Here is an 18,562-nt window from a genome sequence, read left to right on the forward strand (position 1 = left end):
TGTGCCTAGGAAATTAATGGCGCCGAAGTCATCTGGGAGTTGTGTTGTTGAACATTGAGATTTGGTTTTGGTCTTGCAATAGCTACACATATCAACAACAACAATAACAACAACAACAACAACAATAATAATAATAATAATAATAATAATAATAACAATAATAATAATTTTTAATATGATATTTAAATTATAAATATGTTAATTAAATTGAAAATTGTAGAGCTAATTAGTAATATGTCAAAGTTAATGATGTTAGAAGTGTATCACATTTAGAGTCGGCAACCCAACTCGTCCCTAACGGGTTCCGCCCAACTCGACCCCCTAGGGTTAGTTTTTATTTTTATTTTTTGAAAATCAAGTTTCAAATCAAGTCGAGTATTGCTAAGAAAAAGTCAAGAATTAATGTTTTAATTATTTATTTAATTTTTTTATTTATATATATTTATATAATTATATATTTAAATATTTATATTTAAAAAATAATATTTTATATTTAAAAAATAATATTTTATTAATTTCAGGTCAGGTTTGATCAGGTACGATTTATACAATGTTGAGTCGGGTGAGGATCGGGTATAAAAAATTAAAAAAATTTCGGATCAAATCAGATTCAAATTTAAAGGATACAAAGTCAGGTCGGGTTCGGGACGAGCAAAAACCTGTCCCGACCCAACCCGTTGCCAACCCTAATCACATTAATTCATTAATTCATAATTCATTTATCATTATAATGATTTTTTAAAGTTCATATACTTCACTGAGTGTTTTGCTATAATTTAATAATTATTAGTGACATTAATCTTATAAAAAAGTCAAACCCTCCGATTTGAATTCAAGATCCAAAGTAATTTGAGTTTGATGAATCTAAATTTAAAATGATTTTAACTTTTAATCAAAATGACTTAAATGTGCATAACTTGAATTATTAATTTATAATGAATCAAACTGCAATTAAGTGTACTTTTTTAAAAAAAATTAATTTAATTAAAAGTTTTAAATTACTATATTAATATTTAATAATTTTAAATTACTTTGTAAATTATTTTTCTTTATTTTTCATTTTTATGTAACTATTAATTAAATTAATATTCATATATGATCATTCTTATTATTTATAATTAAAAAGGAGAATTTTTTTTTTTTTACTATCATTGCAATTAAATTTGATTTTTTTACAATTATACATAATAAATAAATATTATTTCTTATTCTTCCCTTTTTCACTGTTGTTAAATAATTAATAACTTTAAAAACAAAAAATTAATTTGATAAACCAAAGAATAATGATTGGATATTACATAGTTATCAAAGATTATGATTTAAAACGAAACTAAAAAGATCTATCACCTAAAAATAATTATCATTATATTATATATCACTTAAACTTGATAGAATAAACATAAACTCTTAAAAATGGATGATAAAATTATCTGAATTTAAAAAAAAAAATACAAATTAATACTTAAAGAAATTAAATAGATAATTTACACTCAAAACACTAAACTTATAAAATAATATATTATTTTAATTCAAACTCTTAATACAAGATATAACAAGGTACAATTTATGATTTCATATACTACCTTAGCTTATCTTTACACGTTAAACCTTTAGCCACATAATTGGGCAAGAAAACAGGAAAAGAACCTTTCGCAACGAATAGTTTTATTTTGGCCGACCTACTGTTTTTTATTTAAAAACCTTGTTTCTTTTGGTATCCTTTCCGAATGTCTTGTGCTGCTTCCAATTTTGTTTTATCTTTTACAAAGCTCAACCAATTGGGGCTATGTCTAAATTAATCCAAAAATACTTTTCTTTTCATCTTTTCCTGCTGCATATAATATATCATATGGTCACAGAGAGACAAGGTAATTGAACAAAATCCACATCCATTTCAAAAATAAAACATAGTCAATGCCTTGCATAAAGATAAAAATGAGATAAAAACAAGATAGTTCCAACATGGTGATTAAAGTCATCCAATGCCCTTTTATTACTTCCCTGCAAATAGCCCAAAACCATCAACAACAGCTCTCAACCCTTTCCCAGTATGGACCTGCAACAAAAATGACACATACATCTATTTGACAAGCATTATGATAACCCAAAAACAAACAACATCTCAAAATTGAAATCATCCCATACATCTATTAGACACCTTTAAAATATTTATCTAACTTCCTGACCTCATTCTATCAAAACTCAGAGTTCGCCTTGCACTACCAGAACTACACTTTTCTCCTCCTATGTATCAAGCAAAAAACATGCCATAAAGATAACATGATCCCATTTTTACCCAAGTTAAAGCATCTATTGGAAATGTACCACTTTCCTGGGAGTTATTGCAGCCAAGTTTGACAGAAAATAAAACATTTTAGATTAATCACTTTACGCAAATAAGTTTATTTAATCTGTTTATCTTCCCAATAAAATGGTCTCTTCAAGGTGGAGGGAACCAAACAAGCACAAAGGAATTGGTCATGACTTAATACACATAGATATATTTTAAAACTACAAAATAAATGTCGTTTGGTGGCAAGACAGGTTAGGCATAGCTAACATGTTCAAGAGATCCAAACCCTACAAAAAGCAATTTAGGCTTAGTTACCAGACCAATATAGCTTACATGCAACAAGAATAATGCACACCAAATCTCAGAGCCATTATGGCCTTAAACTGAATCAAATTGGGGCTGAAAGGGGAACATTCTTTGCCTACTACTAGTTTGTAGCACAAACCTTGGGCTAAGAAATCACTCTGGACATCACCATCATAGTTCTTGCATGTGCACACATAACTTCCTTCACTCTTTAGAGCACATGCCACCATGTCATCAATGAGACGGTGTTCATACCTTCAATTTGATCATCTGAATCAATACTTGACATGAATATAAAAAATATTACATAATGTCATTGAAACAAAAAAATCCATACTCACCATATCCCAGCAGCCTCATATTTTGATTTCCAGTTAGCCCCATAAACCTCTTGAAAGATGTTCTTAAATCTTCATTAATAAGCAAACATGTCTACAGAAGTAAAAACTGAAAAAGAAAGTGCTTACAGTATTCGAAGAATCAATATAGAACTCATTAAGCAAGCTGCATACCTTCCATCACACTTCTTAAGAATAGTATTTTTTGTGCTAATATACAGAGGCCACTTTTTCTGATAAGCAGTGTTCATAGAAGCCTCAGCAGAAGCACGAATGGACTTCATCCCCAAGTCAAACGTAAAGCGATCAGACACACCTAGAACAAACAAGTTAGGCTTCAACAAGACCATTAAAAGATTTATAGATTCAGACCTCATCTGTGTTATACGTGGCCAATGAAACTCCTCCATCACCGGTGAAGTTGAAAACTTCAAACTGTCTTGTCACCTGTCCCTCTGGAAATGCAAACAATGGCAATCAATGAGCCAGTTATTCATGAATCAAATGCAGAAATAGCAAATACCAATTAACATAAGAAATGGAATCTCAGGAATCATCAAGCAAAGAAAATATTTTACCAAAGACAAGTTTAAGTTTCCCAGCTCGTTTAATGACAGTGTCAGTTGCTCGATATTGATCACCAAAGGCATGCCTTCCAATGCATATAAGCTTTGTCCAACCTGATGAGACAATAAGTCAGAGTAGCTTCATATAAATGTAAATAAATAGATAAATAAAACATTTGAAACTGCAACATAAAGAAAAACAAAATACCTGGGACCAATCAGGGCACATTTTTGCAAATAATTGGTTCTCTAAAGACAGTTCCTGCAAGATTAAACCAGCCAAAATAGCTAATTATGAACCACCACAAATAGCAGGAAAAAATTTTCTAGAAAGATATGAAAGCATTATTGCCAACCATTCATGATGTTCCTAATTGTCCGATTAAAACTCTTCCACATCTGCTTCAAGTTGAACTCCTTAAAACGAGTTTCATCAGGCAATTACCAACACCCTATGGTAAGAACTAGCCCAATTTCAAGCTTGATGAATATCATCATTCCAATAAGAAATCAAATATCACTAATTGAACAAGTAAATGCATGCTTCTTTCCAGTAAGAAATTCAGCCATAGTTCAGCCATGTATAACCTGGAGTGATTGTAGCACACTTGATGGCTACATTGTACCTAAAATAAGAATCAGAAACACTAGAGATCAGCAGGAGAAGAAAACTCCAATAATACAATCCAAGTAAAAGGACCTAATTAAGTTACCACATGTATTAATAGCAGATATTATGATGTTGACCAGGGAAAAAAAAAAGCATAGGAATACAATCCATATCTGACTAAAACTTGCAGCTATTAGTACCAAAAGCAAGAGCAAGATGCATGTTCCTAACTGCTTTATTATTCAGAGATACTCTAATCAACCAAAAATTTGGTTCACAATAGAACAGAGAAAATGCAACAAGAATAGAAATAACATGCAAATTTCTAACCTGGTAAATGAAGAAAATATGCAGGAAAGAGTATGGCCAGATCGGTATGCCAATAGGAAATGGGGACAGATGGAAGAATTGAGCAACAGCATTGACTGAATATTAAAACAAATAGGGTTTTTTTGTTATTTAAGAATTTTAGAAAGAAATAATTAAAACATACTTAAGAGTAGCTTCGCACTTTCAGTTGTAACTTTGTCATCAGTAGCAACACGATATGAAAGGCCAAGGTCAAAGTACTTTATGTCCAATTCCAGAAAGGGAAAAATGAGCTGTAGAAAAATCAAAGGATGTTACTCTCCCAAGAAACCATCTTAAAATTTTTCTACAAAAATTAGATATATTGCATCACATAGATCAATGAATCGCCTTACCCTTAATTGATTTCCAGATAGCTCTGGTCATTTCATCCCCTGTGCCACAAAAATGAGCAAGCACTTAGGATCAGGAACAGAATAGATAAGAATATCCAAAATAAAGAATTTCCAACAGTGATTATGCCAATACAACAGAATCAACAAAAGAAGTTACATTGTCAAATTCTTAAAAGGCATTAGCTATGCCCTGTGGCATTCCAACAGTGATTGCTTCCCTTTTCAAAAAAAAAAAAAAAAAACTGAACCCTTATCCACGTGTGTGTATATGTACTTCCCTAAAAGGTTTTCTACCGCCCAACATACTTGATGCAATTTATATGAAGAGTAAAATTTTCATGATGAGGCGTGCAGTGGCAGTAAGATAGCATGCTTTAGAAATTTTATTTGTTATACATTCATGAAAGATGTATACTTCATAAGAGCTCATTAAAAGCATCATATAACATCATCAACATAATCGAATTAACAGCAGATTAAGAAAGTAATGTTTAGCAAATCTGTAAAGGATTTTGAACAGAATGTTCGATGCTCTTTGAATCCAAAGAAACCCATGTTCAAGTCCAAATCTAAAGAGCAAAAGCTAATGAGTTTCAAACAAAAGAAAGCAGAAGCAGAGAGATACCGTCCATCTCAACGATGGGATTGGCGACCTTGATCTTCTCAAAACCCATTGCTTTTAATGTTTAGATTTAGATGAAAAAACAAAATTGGACAGCCTCAGCCTAAGTATTATTATTAAACCATTAGAAGAAAGAAGAAGACGATATGCGCATGCTGACTTTTTGTCGTCACCAAACCCAACCCACTTTTTGATATCCTTCGGTTCTTGCTCTTTTTTGGGAGATTTGCAAAAAAGATGCTTTCTATTTGAAGTTTGTTACCGTAGAAAAAAAAAAGAAAAATTTGAATGCCTATCTTTTTTTTTTTTTAATTTTCTAAAATAAAATTATTTAATTATTCTTTTAAATAAGTTTTCAAAAATAAAATTTTAAAAAGTTTTAAAGATTTTTAGAAATAAATTTTTGAAAATTCTTAAAAGTTTTTGAAATTTTATTTATAGAAGTTTTGAATCGTATAAAAATATTTCAACATGAAATTTTACCAAACTAAATACGAAATTAAACAAAAAAAGTAAAAAAAAATCTAGTAGATTAAATATTTTGTTCTTTCTAATTTTTTGTTTAATTTTTTATTTAGTTTTATAAGATTTCATGTTAAAATATTTTAAGAACCGTTTGTTCTTTCTAATGTTTTGTTTGATTTTGTATTTAGTTTCCTAAGATTTTATGTCATAAGATTTCGTGCTGAAATATTTTAATGCATTTTAGAACTTCTAGAAATGAATTTCCTAAAAGTCTTAAAGGTTTTCGGGAAATGAATTTTTAAAAATTCTTAAAAGTTTCCAGAAATCCATTTATGAAAACTTTTAAGATTTTAAAAAATTTATTTCTAGAAACTTGTTTAAAAGAAAAAAATAAATAAGTAATTTTACTTACAAAAAATTAAAAAAAAATTAATTGTAAAGAGAAGAATATAAGGTGCAAATAGTCCCTCTAAAAAAATTTAGTACTTTAAAAGTAATGATAAGGTATAAAATTTATAAAGAGAAAATTGAAATTACCATTTTAACCTTAGCAAAACATTTAGATTAAAAATTGAAATTTTCTTTCTCTTTCACTTCTCTTGTCATGGAAAAAACATCTCTTTTTTTTCTGTTAAGATTTAGATTTTTTAAAGGGTAAAAATATAATAAAAATAAAATGATTTGAATATGAACTAGAACAACCTTCACTCCATGGGAACAACCACCATCGAAGTTACTTATAACAATGTTGTCCTCGACGTTGACTCTCGTACCAACGTCAGTTTCTATTTCTCTTATTTCTTTTCTTACTTTTATTTTTTAGATAATTTTTTTTTGTTTAATTGATTGATTAGGAATGTATATTGCTAGTCAGGCATTTGATGGAACTACACAACTCATTGATAATTCTATGTTTGTCTCTCTGGATCAATAATTCATACTTTTCTTTTAACTCACCTCCCTATATAATTATATCTATAAAAAAAATTAAAACTATCTTCATTTTATAATTAATGGCCAAATTATTTTTATATTAAAAAAATAATTTAAAGGATAATTTAGGAATAAATGAGAGAAATTTCTAGAGACTATTGGGAGAAGAGAAGCTTTGAGACTTGAGCAAGTTTAAGTTATATGTATCTTACTTTCTTGATAGGTCTTATATTGGTTAAGTGAGTAGTTATTTGTTATTTAAAAGATTTATTGAGTATCTTACATCAGTTAAATGGGGCAAAATAAGTAGTTAGACTAGGTTAAATCAAACTTAGATTTTAAGGATTTTTTTTGTCTATATGTTGTTTTTCCTTTTTTCATTTTTCTTTTCTTTTGGATTTCTTTCATCTTTCTTCTATGGATTTCTTTTCTAAGTTTGCTTTTATTTATTTTTGGCATTGTAGTTAATAACTTTTCCTACATTTCTTTGTTTTCTTTTTAGGTTTTCTTTCATTACTTTTATGCCTTGCGATGTTTTTTCAAGGTAATTTTATTTTTTTTGTTAATTGTTGACACTGTATTGTGAAATTTGTGTTTTAATCAATTTGTTTTTTGTTTGTTAATTGTTGTTGACATTTCTAACACTTTTCTCCACTCTTAGAATAGTAACTCTAATTTTTTCATGTTTGAGATAAATGCATGACAAAATGATTTTTTGTTGGATTTGTTTTTTGGGTTTGAGTTTTTGTAGTGGAAGGATATAGAACAAAGTTCTTTTCCAATATACTTTTATTGCTTCGGTTAACCTTAATTTATGAAAAGAATAGAAAATAATTATTTTAGAAAGGAAATTAATTCAAACATTTCAAAATTGGGTAAATTGAATTCAGAAACATAAAATGTGTGACCCATTGACCAATTGAATGATGCATGCCATTTAATTAAGCCATAAATTTGGGTTTGTTCTTGAAATTTGATAGTAACTTAGATTGTATTCTTTAGGATGAATTTATTGTAAATACATGAATATGTCATTGATATTGGATTTGTTTGAGACTTTGTTTTTGGGATTTAAAATGGTTATTGTTTTTCCACTGATTTTGGTTATTGGGGAATGTTACTTTCAATTTTTTTCTTTTAATTTTTTATATTGCCTTAAAGTAGTTTCCTTTCAAAACCCCTTTTCTAGCTCTTTGGTTTTCCTTTTTTTTTTTTTCATTTAAATTGAACATTTTATTTTGTTTAATATTTGATATTCAAATGATCATTGTTGCTAATGCATCTTTCTTTTTCATTAGCATCATTGAATTATAAAAGTACTAACAAGGAACTCTTTTTGTTGTTTTAATCATAAATTTTTAGCATATTGTTATACAAGCTCCTAATTTATTAAATGTTTGATATTATTTGTGTTTGAGTAACAAAGATTCATATCATTATCATTGAATTATTAAAATCAAAATTTTGATGTATTTACTTAAATTAAATTAAAGTTAAGGTGATTGTTTATATGCTTATGAGGGAAAAAATGCTATCTTTGTTTGCTATTATTTTCTCAAATTTCTTACATTTGTAATTGTGATGTGGCCTATTGTCAAAACTTTTCTTTGCTTTATATAATATAGTTAAAGCATTCTTATTGCTCATTTCTATCACTTACTAAGGTTTTTTATTCCTTTTTTTTTTTTTTATTTGAATTACTTTGTTTTTGGGTTTGCATTTCATATTTAGTGACTACTAATCCCCTTTTACTTATCATGTAAATAGTTTTCAAAGCTCCAAAACACATTTCCTTTTGTAATTAAACTATTTTCTAAATCAAACATTAGTGATATAAAAAGACTATGTTTCTTGATGTTAATATTCTCTTTTGCTAATGTTTGTCTCCAAATTATCCGCTGTAAAGTGTAGGTATTGTCTAGCATAAATGTAAATATTTAGTGAAATATTTTTGGCCATTTTTTTAAAAGATTTTTTATCCCTATAAAAAATCTTTTTATAACTTTTTTAGATATGATTAAGAAGATTGTTATGTTTGTAAGCTACTGATTCTCAGTTCGTTTCTCCTCTCAAAAAGCATTTTTGTATTAGGACACTTTCAACAATAACTACAACAGTTTTGATGATCTAAAATTTTGCAAAGAATAGCTATGAAAATAGTGTACAATACAAATGAAACACGCACCAATTTACTACATACTAACCAAGTAGTATGTAAATCCAAAACAATTAAATTTCAACCAAATAATTAAACATTTTCACACTTGGATCATCATTGCAATCTATCAGGGCAATACAACTCCCAACCTTAGGATAAATGTAAAATATTTAGGGGAAAAAGTAGTATTAAATAATACTATATTCATTCTAATGGTCGATGCAACTTTTGTTGTTGAATAAAATAACTAAAATGAAATAGACAACATAGATATTCCTTATTATTAAGATAAGAACAAGAGATACAATTCAATAGGAAAATGAATCATTCCTCCACTCTAGCAAAAAAAGCATATAAGGGACATACATGCCTAAAATACATTCAAAGATATGGTGCAAGCCATGTAGGAGTATCATAAGTATAATGGCCATTCAAATAATATAGGATTAAAGAATAAGGTTTATTGTCTCCTTAGGGGTTGGGTTTATAATCAAGGCTAAGTACTGAAATTAACGCCTAGAGCATATCTGGTTCAAAGGGAAATTTTTGTTTAGTTAACTAAATTATCCTACATGAATTAAACCTAAAAATTATACCGAGTGAAATTTAAATCTAATTACTAACAAATTATAGAAGTTACTAAATTAACCCTAAAACTTACTAAAATTAAAAAATTACTAAATATGAAAATTTCTAAAAATAGAAAGTTTACAAAAAATGAAAAATCTCGAAACCCTAAATTGAAAGGCGTTGAATTAAAAATTAACTACTAACATAAAATTAAAATACAACAAGTAATTATGCATGATAGAAAATAAAATGAACAAAAACAAATAAAAATGTAAATTTTACCTTAAATGTGATGAAACCCTAAATGACATATAAAATGCATGCATGAGCAAAATGTGATGCATGAAATTAAACCCTAAAATTAATAAGTGACATAAGCAAGATGCAAGGAAATCTAAATCTAAGTAAACATTTTAATTAACAACAATTAAAATTATTGAATGAAATGCTATTTTTAACCCTTAAATGCATCCAATCCTAAACATGCCTTACACGTAAACTTGTCATGTCTTGAGACTGAGACATATACGACCATATTACCATGAAGTAAAATTCAAAAATAATATGAAACCCTATTTCTTAATCATTCTAAAATTCTTCAATAAAACAATCTTTTTAAGTAAAATCCTTAATTCCAATTTGATCTTCTAACTTCTTACAAGATTAAGTAAATTTATCACTTACTCATCTATAAAAAAAATGAAAAAGGGGAATGAGTAAACCATAGCATAACAAGTATAGACTCATATATTTTATCGAATCAAGTATTGTTTTTATACATACTATATAAATCATTCTAAAAATATTCATCAAATTATAATGCCAAAATATTTAAAAAATTATCATTCTGTTAAACATTTCATAAATTCATAAATCAATATGAAACATATCAATTCATAAATCATTACAAATATGTTATTTTTCAAATATCATAATCAAATTAAATCATGGATCAATCTTTAAAAATCATCATAAATCATCATTATTAGTAGTTTATCATTATTTATGATTACTGTTATAATCTGTGACATTGACCGTATTGATAATTTCATTCTCATAATCATTCTACCTATTATAATCCGTTAGCTAAGGCCTAATACTAACTACTAGAACCAGTTAGTAAGGTCGTATGATTGTGACTATGCTAACTATTATAATTCGCTAATCAAGATCGTAAAACTAGTTTTAGTGTCGATAATCCCACTTTCTAATGATGTAAATACATAGTTATTATGAAACTATTCTTTAAACATAAATCAATTTCTTATTTCATTCATAAGCATGATCCGTCATTTATATAACAAAACACAAAATGATTATATGTTTGACCATATTTTCATATATCAAAAATAAAGAAATAAACTTTTATTTATTTAGAAACATACATATGTACATAAATTCGAAAACAAGTAAAATATATAAAATTCTATTTACCTCCATTTGATTTTATCACTTAGTTTTTTCTCCAAAATAATTAATAGCTTATTTAAGATCATTTTCACATATTAGAAATTAATCAAACCTTTTTTAGACCATTTATGTTAAAAACAACTAAGTTATAGAAAGGTTAACTCAACTAATTAATTATGGTAGACATAGCTCATTTCATTAAAATAATCATATCTCAAGATATCCAATTTAATATATAAATATTTTTAGTGCATTAGAAACTAAATAAGTTTTCTAACATATATGGCCCACCTTGTAATTCATTGTAGATTAATTATAATAATTTTTGCAATCCATATCATATGCTACTGCAAGACAACATATATACATTATAGTAAAAATTAAATATTCATTTATAAGAAACTCCAAATTCAATTTTGTTTGTTTTGTTAAAAAGTAGACTCAATAAGTTTCCAAACATATATGACTTAATTCGTAATTTTTTGTATAAAATTTAAGACAATTTCATAATTCATCACTAATGTTATTATCATGCAGTCTGCACATTTTTATGTAAAAATTAGACAACTCTTTATAGAAAACACAAAATTGAGTTTTGTTTATTTCATTGGAAAATAGATTCAACAAGCTTTCCAATGGTATATAATACTTATAGTAATAATCTATCCATTAATACATAATTCTATTTTAGTTTACCATTGCAGATAATAGCATCTCATCCATAAAAATAATTTTTCTTTCAATCTTTAAAAAGCTCAAATCTTCACTTTCAACTTTTAAAATCCACTAAATAATCATCATTAAATCTTAATATTATGAAGTAAACAAAACCCAATAATTTGCCCAAATTGATCATAAAGATTACTGAGAGATTTCATATATTTTTTTAGATTTTTCTTTCATAAACTTCAACTTCAAATAATAATAATCAACATAAAACTTTTCTTAAATAAAAAAAAAACGCATATATTCCCCTTTAGAAAATTAATTTGATTGTAACGTCTGATTTTGGATCTTCAACTTGACTTTTCATACTCTTTAATCCTAAGGAAGATGATGAAGAATACATTTATTTTCTTTTCTATTCTACAATAACCAAAGATAGTTAGGTTTTCTCTCATAATACCTCAACCCTCTTTTTTAGTAATTATTCTCTTAAATAAACTAATGGGTTTTGGTAATAATCTAGCCCAATTATCATTTGGGCTAGGGAGGGTATTACAGTTTCCTCTTCTAATAAAAAGTTTCATCCTTGAAACTTATTTCTCCATTTCTCAAATCATTTTTCTTGCCTATGATTGTTCCATTGATTTTTTCTAAAAATAATCATTTTGTCTCTAGAGTTTATTTTTTCCAATATTATTTTAAAATAAAAAATTAACTTTTATAACATTGTTTTATAACAACAAAGACATATATCCACAAAATTTCATGTAATTTGCTTCATATAGGATATTTATAACCATAACAACCTTAAAGTTGAAGGACAATATCAATAAATCATTTAGTCACTAAAAAGACATCACATACAACTTTAATTTTCTTTTTTTTTTCTTTGTTGACAATATGAAATTTTTTATTAATTAACCATTATAATATATTTGAAATCATTGCAATAGATCATATCCATAAATTTACATTATGTAAACTCAAACATAAATCTCTAGTTACCCAAATTGTCTCTGACTTTGAATATTATTCTTTCTAATTTAATAAACCAATTATCATATAACAATTAATTCTCCACAATCCTCACAATATCATAATGTGTCAAATGTTTTTTTTACCAAATATATTGGTATCATCTCCAAGTCAAAGTCAAAACCTATGCATCATAACTCATAAGTAAAATTCTCTTATAGAATTTAAATAATAAGAACTCCAAATTCTTGAATTCGTGCCAAAAGTATAGTTATAAACATTAACCAAATGCATCACATTATTCATAATTTTACTCAAATTTCTCTAAAATCAAATACATACTTAGCATCACTAAGTATATAAAGTCATCACTAATTATTAAGACCTGATCATAAAATGAACAATCTTTTGCACTTGTAAGATTTCAAACAATCATTCTTAACCAAAACATATATATTTTTCTGTAAATCAATTACTCCTTCAAAACCAAATTCCTTATTAAATCATTTAGATAACCACAACTTTAATTTTTATCCATAAATTTAATTCCTTGCTAAGTACATAGCTTTGTACCATAATAGGCAATGTTCTTCATAAATATAAAATTCTTAGGAATCCAATATTATACTTCAATTAGAAACTATAACCATAAATTAATTACTTTAGCTATTAAAAAAATCAATACACCTTAAATAGAAATTTAATGATCAAACTTAAAATTAATTGTACAAACATCTAAATCGTGTGATCAAACCTTAGAGACTTTCTCAATAAAAATGTAAAAACAAATCAAGTAAATATTTTTTTAATGTATATAAAATTATTTACCACAATTATAATATTTCAAACTATATCCATTAAGACAAATTCTCAAACATTATAACCTACAAATAATTACTTTAAAATTTTAAAATATCATTTCATTCCAACTCCAATATTTTATACTTTTAATTCTAATAATATACTCTTATTCCAATTTTAATCCATAATTAAGGATTCATTTTACATTTAAAAAATAACTTTAAAATCGCATTAAATCAAAAGTCTTTTCTCAAACCCTTAGGATCTCTAATGATCAAATCATTCTTTATCCTTTAGCTCATAAGATATGCCTCATTAGAAATCATGCCTAAAATCTCTCCAACTTATAACATTTCTCTATATAAAAATAATTAGACTTTCTCTTAACTTCAAAATCCAAAAGTAATATGTAATTATCAATCATAATAATTACACCAAGAATTTATTGAGTCTTTTAATCCTTAAAAATTTATTAAAATTTTAACTACTCCAAAATTTATCGAATTATTTACGTATACTCATTGCTATAGTTTATAAATCAAACTTAAGCTCTTAGAAAATCATCATATAATCCAAAAATCATCATATAAGTACTTAAAAATCTCCACATAGTATATGGATCATAACCATGCTAATAGAATATTTATTTCAACCCAAGGATTAGAAGTTATATTTTTAGAAAATCATCGTTAATCTAATTATAATAAGTTAAGCTCTTAAAAATTCTCCAAAGATTATGATTTAACTTCTTAGAAAATCTCCAAAATCATAATATAAACTCTTAAACATCCCACATAATTTAAAAATCATAACCTGAACTCTTAGAAAATCTCCAAGAATCATAATCTAGGTTTTTTTTTTTTTTTAAATCTCATCATAACTTAAAGATCATAGTCTAACTCATAGAAAATTTTCAAAAATCGGAACCTAAGCTCTAATACTACATTATGTCATGCCCTGAAACCAAATCATAATATGACCATATTACTATAAAGTAAAACTTCAAAGTATTAGGAAGCCTTCTCTTTTAATTATTTTAAAATTCTTCAATAAAATAATATGTTTAAGTAAAATTCATAACTTTAATTCAATTAATGATAAATCTTCATGTACCCAAATATACACTAATTGAAATACAAAACTGTTTTGTCAGATCTCACTAGCTAACAATGTCTCAAATGCCCAAGTAGTCTTTTCAATTTGATCTTTTAGTTTCTTATAAGATTAAGTAAACTTATCACTTACTCATCTATAGAGAAAAAGTAAAAGGAGAATGAACAAATCATAGCATAGCAAATATAAGCTCATATAACTTATCAGATACTATATAGATAATTCCAAAAACATTCATCAAATCATAATGTCAAAATATTTTCAAAATCATCATTATGTCAAACATTTCGTAAAGTCATACGTCAATATTAAATATATCAATTCATAAATCATTGTAAAATATATTGTCATTCAAATATCGTAATCAAACCAAATCATGGATTAATCTTTAAAAATCATCATAAATCATCATTATAATTAGTTTATCGTTACTTATTATTATTATTATAAGTCGTGACATTGGTTATATTAATAATTTCATCCCCATGATCATTGTTAACTATTATAACTCACTAACCAGGGTCTAATATTAACTATTATAACTTGTTAGCAAGGTTATATGATCATGGCTATATTAACTAATATAACCTATTAGCCAGGACTGTAGAACTAGTTCTGGTGTCAATGATCCTATTTTTTAAGGACGTAAATATGTAGCTATCATAAAACCATTTTTTAAACATAAATCAATTTCTTGTTTCATTCATAAGAATGATTTATAATTTATATAGAAAAACAAAAAATAAATCATATGCTCGACCCTATTTTTATATATCGAAAATAAAGAAATGAATTTCATTTATTTAGAAACATACATATATATAAGTTTGAAAATAAGTAAAGTGTATAAGATTCTACTTATTGTTTTTTATTCCAACACTTAGTTTCTCCTAAATAATTAACAGTTTCTCCTAAATAATTAACTCAACTAACTAATTTTTATAGCCTAAGCTCTTTTTCTAGACCTTTTTTAGACCATTTCAATATATCAAAAACTACTAAACCCTTTTTTAAATCATTTATACTAAAAACAACTAAGTTATATATGGGTTAACTCAGCTAAATAATTTTGGTAACTCAAGCACCTTTCATTAAATTGACCATATCTCAAGATAATTTTTGAAATCTACATTATATGCTGCTACTAGATAGCATGTATACCTTCTAGTAAAAATTAAATATTTATTCATAGAAAACTCCAAATTCAATTCTACTTGTTTTATTAGAAAGTAGACTCAATAAGCTTTCCAAACATATATGACTTAATCCATAATTCCTTATATAAAATTTCAGACAATTTTCATAATTCATCATTGATGCTACCGCCATGCAACTTACAGATTTTTAATTAAAAATTAGACAACTCTTTATAGAAAACATAAAATTGAGTTTTGTTTATTTAGTTGAAAAATAGATTCAACAAACTTACTACCAGTATATAATACTACTAATCTATCCATTAATACAAAATTCCATTTTAGTTTACTATTGCAAAGAATAACATTTCATTCATAAACAAAATTTCTCGTTCAATCTTTAAAAAAACTCAAATTCTCACTTTCAACTTTTAAAATCCACTTAATAACATGAAGTAAAGAAAACCAATAATTTACTCAAATTGACCATAAAGATTAATAACGAATTTCATAAATTTTCTAGGTTTTTCTCTCATAAACTTCAATTCCAAATAATAATAATCAACATAATACTTTTCTTAAATAAAAAGAGGGCATATACTCAACTTTAAAAATTAATCTAATTGTAGCCTCTAATTTTGTATCCTCAACTTGATTTTTCATACTTTCTAACTTTTAGAAAAGATGAAGAAGAAAGACTCTCATTTTTTTTTCTGTTCTATGATAGACAAAGATGGCTAGTTTTTCTCTTATAATACCTCAACCACCCTTTTTTAAGCAATTATTCTTTTAAATAAACTAATGGGCTTTGGTAATAATCTAGCTTAATTATCATTTAGGTTGGGGTATTACAAAACTACACATAACTAAGCCCTAAATGTCCTAACGTGAAATGCTTAAAATGTAAAACAGAAATTTAAAATATAAATATTGCAATATGTGCAACAAAAATTATCAAACAAACAAGACAATTAAGAACACCATAGGTAAAGTTTTTGTTTGATTTGATGATAACATCTTGCAATTCTCCTCTTCATGGCAATAGATATATGTAGACTTGCGACTACAAATGAATAGATTTTAATTGTTATTGTTTTAAGCTTTCTAATGAATTTTTATTATGTGAAAGTATCTATGCTTGATTTGAGGTTAATTTGTTTGACGATGTTCAAAGAATGGATAAAGTGGTGGAATTGGGAGCTAATCTTAAGCTTAAGATTTGTGTATAGGATACTTTGTGTGCTTGGGATGGTGATGAGGGATGAAAGTTTTCATTGGTGGTTTTTCTAATAGCTTGTGGCCGAGACTAAGGTTATTTTTTTGTTTATTTGCTCATTTCTAGTCGAGAGCTTGGACAAATGGAAAGTGACATGATTTTGGTTCATGTAACATGGATTTTAGCTTGTGTGGCAATTGAGGTGGCAGTCTACGTATTTGTCATGTCATTTTTGTGTTAATGATTTGGATGAAATCTAGTAAAATAATTAGGGTTGGTATATTTAACAAACTGTAATTATTTTATTAGTGCAAATTAAAGTTGAGTAACCCATTTGGAAAACCATGTATAGTTAAGTGACTATCCTTATAATTCACTTGTGATATCAAACCACTAGACATCTTTTGATTAAAACAAAAACATCAAACTTTGAACATTAATTTCTATTGAAATAATGTCAAAGTAACTTTATTTATGAAAGAATAAGAGAAAAGAAAGAGAGTTTCTATATTGTTCAAACTATTGAACTACTTGAATTACACCCAAATGAATTCTCAAAATCTCTATTTATACAAATTAAATGTTAAAGCTATGACTTTTTGATTGGTTTATTTCAATCAAAAATCACTTTCCTTAATTAGAAAGATACCTTTTTAAATAATTAATAAGATACATATGAATAGTTAATATTTTCATTCTAAGATAAATAACTTTTCACATTTTTAGAAAGTTATAATTTTCCATTAGAGTAATCAATTGCTCCCTGAAAGCAATTGACTACCTCTTTGTGTTTTTTTGTTTCTAGAATGCTCCATGAAACAAGGCAGTTGATTGCTGCCTTAGGGTAGTCAATTTCCCCCAATTCCAAAATATTCAAAACTTAAAGTAATCAATAAAGCAATTAATTCCAACTATAGTTAGGGGGTGTTCGTTATTCAGTTAAAATCGAATTAATCGAGCAAACATAATTATTTTGGTTAATCGATTAGTCATTGAAATAATTTTTATTAATTTTTAAAATAATTTTGATTATTTTGATTTTCGATTAATTCAATTCAAAATTCGATTTAACATAATTAACTTAATGATTAACCGAATTATAAAAACCTATTATTAGGAATCTGATTAAGACCAAATCTTTGAGCATTAGTGAGCTTATTATACTTTATTAACTCCCTATATCTATAAGCCTTTTCCCAAAATAGACCCTTCCAAGTTAGAAAGCTGTAATTTCAGAAATGAAAAACAAGAACTCACTATGTTCCTTTAACATATGGTATGTTACAGAATTCCCTCAAGGCCTCTTAAAACTTGGACGACATCAATTCGATAGTTATTCAAGTTCCTCAATTTGCTATCAAGGACTTGATGAATCCATCAAAATGGATATTTGGAGGAGTTCTATAAATTATATTCTTTTACCTAATTTGATTGGGTTCTATAAATGGCAAATGTTTTTTTTCTGGTTTCATGAGATAAAATAGAATGAAACCATGAATTTATCAAATAATAAATTATACTTCACTAGAGGCAAAACAGTTCACATAGTTAAGAGTTTGATTCTGTTTACAAGTTTTTAGGAAACACAAGAAATATTTTAATTAAATTCGATTAATTAATGGAATTAAATTTGATTGATTAAGTTTTGAAAATAAAATTTTTCATTAATGAAAATAAAAA

The 18,562-nt window shown here is 26.5% G+C and overlaps 1 pseudogene across 1 annotated transcript; it reads right to left on the reverse strand.

The window, feature by feature from the left end:
- Positions 1-1,872: 1,872 nt before the first annotated feature.
- LOC111313613 (isocitrate dehydrogenase [NADP]-like) lies at positions 1,873-5,662 on the reverse strand (annotated as a pseudogene). The gene is made up of 13 exons (XR_016332535.1): positions 5,443-5,662; positions 4,818-4,856; positions 4,625-4,715; positions 4,444-4,538; positions 4,092-4,129; positions 3,860-3,955; positions 3,712-3,765; positions 3,516-3,617; positions 3,310-3,392; positions 3,112-3,215; positions 2,941-3,009; positions 2,739-2,854; positions 1,873-2,056 (listed from the first exon to the last, which is right to left on the reverse strand). The product of XR_016332535.1 is annotated as an isocitrate dehydrogenase [NADP]-like (transcript).
- Positions 5,663-18,562: the final 12,900 nt, after the last annotated feature.

This window comes from Durio zibethinus, chromosome 23 (assembly GCF_047325235.1).
Source record: "Durio zibethinus cultivar Kanyao isolate XHJ-2024 chromosome 23, ASM4732523v1, whole genome shotgun sequence".
Lineage (NCBI taxonomy): Eukaryota > Viridiplantae > Streptophyta > Magnoliopsida > Malvales > Malvaceae > Durio > Durio zibethinus.